Genomic DNA, 3840 nt, shown 5'->3' on the forward strand with positions numbered 1-3840 from the left:
GTCGCCATCTTTACCCGCGGGGCATGATGGGTAATCCTCAGGAATCCCCCCACACCCCCGTCAGACGTGCTGCGTGCTGACGTCACACCCTCATGAAGAAAGACGTTTAACATTGTTTGACTCTTTATCCGTGAAGTGAAACCACTCTAGAGTCCCAGTCTACTCCCAGTCTACACACTCCCAGTCCACTCTACACACTCCCAGTCCACTCTACACACTCCCAGTCCACTCTACACACTCCCAGTCTACTCTACACACTCCCAGTCCACTCCCACACTCCCAGTCCACTCTACACACTCCCAGTCTACTCTACACTCCCAGTCTACTCCCAGTCCACTCTACACACTCCCAGTCTACTCTACACACTCCCAGTCCACTCCCAGTCTACTCCCAGTCCACTCTACACACTCCCAGTCTACTCCCAGTCTACTCCCAGTCCACTCTACACACTCCCAGTCCACTCCCAGTCACTCCCAGTCCACTCTACACACTCCCAGTCTACTCCCAGTCTACTCCCAGTCCACTCTACACACTCCCAGTCTACTCCCAGTCCACTCCCAGTCCACTCCCAGTCTACTCCCAGTCCACTCCCAGTCTACTCTACACACTCCCAGTCCACTCTACACACTCCCAGTCCACTCTACACACTCCCAGTCCACTCTACACACTCCCAGTCCACTCCCAGTCCACTCCCAGTCCACTCTACACACTCCCAGTCCACTCCCAGTCACTCCCACCACTCTACACACTCCCAGTCTACTCTACAGTCCACTCCCAGTCCACTCTACACACTCCCAGTCCACTCCCAGTCCACTCTACACACTCCCAGTCTACTCTACACACTCCCAGTCCACTCTAGTCCACTCCCACACTCCCAGTCCACTCTACACACTCCCAGTCCACTCTACACACTCCCAGTCCACTCTACACACTCCCAGTCCACTCTACACACTCCCAGTCCACTCCCAGTCCACTCTACACACTCCCAGTCTACTCTACACACTCCCAGTCCACTCTACACACTCCCAGTCCACTCCCAGTCCACTCTACACACTCCCAGTCTACTCTACACACTCCCAGTCCACTCTACACACTCCCAGTCTACTCTACACACTCCCAGTCCACTCTACACACTCCCAGTCTCTCTACACACTCCCAGTCCACTCTACACACTCCCAGTCCACTCTACACACTCCCAGTCTAGTCTCTACACACTCCCAGTCTACTCTACACACTCCCAGTCTACTCACTCCCCATCATCATCCTCAATATGTAATAAATATGTAAGAACTCTCCTCAGGGTTCTCTGGATATCTCAATATATGACTTAATGAGAGTACTTATTACTACAGTACACACTGACGGTACCAGCAACTACTGTGTTCTGTAAGTACTACTACTGTGTTCTGTAGGTACTACTACTGTGTTCTGTAAGTACTACTACTAGGTACTACTACTGTGTTCTGTAGGTACTACTACTGTGTTCTGTAAGTACTACTACTAGGTACTACTACTGTGTTCTGTAGGTACTACTACTGTGTTCTGTAAGTACTACTACTAGGTACTACTACTGTGTTCTGTAGTGTTCTGTAGGTACTACTACTACTGTGTTCTGTAAGTACTACTACTAGGTACTACTACTGTGTTCTGTAAGTACTACTACTGTGTTCTGTAGGTACTACTACTAGGTACTACTACTGTGTTCTGTAGGTACTACTACTGTGTTCTGTAAGTACTACTACTAGGTACTACTACTGTGTTCTGTAGGTACTACTACTGTGTTCTGTAGGTACTACTACTGTGTTCTGTAGGTACTACTACTGTGTTCTGTAAGTACTACTACTAGGTACTACTACTGTGTTCTGTAAGTACTACTACTGTACTGTAGGTACTACTACTGTGTTCTGTAGGTACTACTACTGTGTTCTGTAAGTACTACTACTGTGTTAGGTACTACTACTGTGTTCTGTAGGTACTACTACTGTGTTCTGTAAGTACTACTACTAGGTACTACTACTGTGTTCTGTAGGTACTACTACTGTGTTCTGTAGGTACTACTACTGTGTTCTGTAGGTACTACTACTGTGTTCTGTAGGTACTACTACTGTGTTCTGTAGGTACTACTACTGTGTTCTGTAGGTACTACTACTGTGTTCTGTAGGTACTACTACTGTGTTCTGTAAGTACTACTACTGTGTTCTGTGAGGTACTACTACTGTGTTCTGTAGGTACTACTACTGTGTTCTGTACTAGTGTTCTGTAGGTACTACTACTGTGTTCTGTAGGTACTACTACTGTGTTCTGTAAGTACTACTACTAGGTACTACTACTGTGTTCTGTAGGTACTACTACTGTGTTACTGTGTTCTACTCTGTAAGGTACTACTACTGTGTTCTGTACTGTGGTACTACTACTGTGTTCTGTAGGTACTACTACTGTGTTCTGTAGGTACTACTACTGTGTTCTGTAGGTACTACTACTGTGTTCTGTAGGTACTACTACTGTGTTCTGTAGGTACTACTGTGTTCTAGGTACTACTACTGTGTTCTGTAGGTACTACTACTGTGTTCTGTAGGTACTACTACTGTGTTCTGTAAGTACTACTACTGTGTTCTGTAGGTACTACTACTGTGTTCTGTAGGTACTACTACTGTGTTCTGTAAGTACTACTACTGTGTTCTGTAGGTACTACTACTGTGTTCTGTAGGTACTACTACTGTGTTCTGTAGGTACTACTACTGTGTACTAGGTACTACTACTGTGTTCTGTAGGTACTACTGTGTTCTGTAGGTACTACTACTGTGTTCTGTGAGTACTACTACTGTGTTCTGTAGGTACTACTACTGTGTTCTGTGAGGTACTACTACTGTGTTCTGTAGGTACTACTACTGTGTTCTGTAAGTACTACTACTGTGTTCTGTACTCTAGGTACTACTACTGTGTTCTGTAGGTACTACTACTGTGTTCTGTGAGGTACTACTACTGTGTTCTGTAGGTACTACTACTGTGTTCTGTAAGTACTACTACTGTGTTCTGTAGGTACTACTACTAGGTACTACTACTGTGTTCTGTAGGTACTACTACTGTGTTCTGTGTTCTGTGAGTACTACTACTGTGTTCTGTAGGTACTACTACTGTGTTCTGTGAGGTACTACTACTGTGTTCTGTAGGTACTACTACTGTGTTCTGTAGGTACTACTACTGTGTTCTGTAGGTACTACTACTGTGTTCTGTAGGTACTACTACTGTGTTCTGTAAGTACTACTACTGTGTTCTGTAGGTACTACTACTGTGTTCTGTAAGTACTACTACTGTGTTCTGTAGGTACTACTACTGTGTTCTGTAGGTACTACTACTAGGTACTACTACTGTGTTCTGTAGGTACTACTACTGTGTTCTGTAGGTACTACTACTGTGTTCTGTAGGTACTACTACTGTGTTCTGTAGGTACTACTACTAGGTACTACTACTGTGTTCTGTAGGTACTACTACTGTGTTCTGTGAGGTACTACTACTGTGTTCTGTAGGTACTACTACTGTGTTCTGTAGGTACTACTACTGTGTTCTGTAGGTACTACTACTGTGTTCTGTGAGTACTACTACTGTGTTCTGTAGGTACTACTACTGTGTTCTGTGAGGTACTACTACTGTGTTCTGTAGGTACTACTACTGTGTTCTGTAGGTACTACTACTGTGTTCTGTAGGTACTACTACTGTGTTCTGTAGGTACTACTACTGTGTTCTGTAGGTACTACTACTGTGTTCTGTAGGTACTACTACTGTGTTCTGTGAGTACTACTACTGTGTTCTGTAGGTACTACTACTGTGTTCTGTGAGGTA

Source organism: Anoplopoma fimbria, chromosome 6 (genome assembly GCF_027596085.1).
Source record: "Anoplopoma fimbria isolate UVic2021 breed Golden Eagle Sablefish chromosome 6, Afim_UVic_2022, whole genome shotgun sequence".
In the NCBI taxonomy this organism is placed as follows: domain Eukaryota; kingdom Metazoa; phylum Chordata; class Actinopteri; order Perciformes; family Anoplopomatidae; genus Anoplopoma; species Anoplopoma fimbria.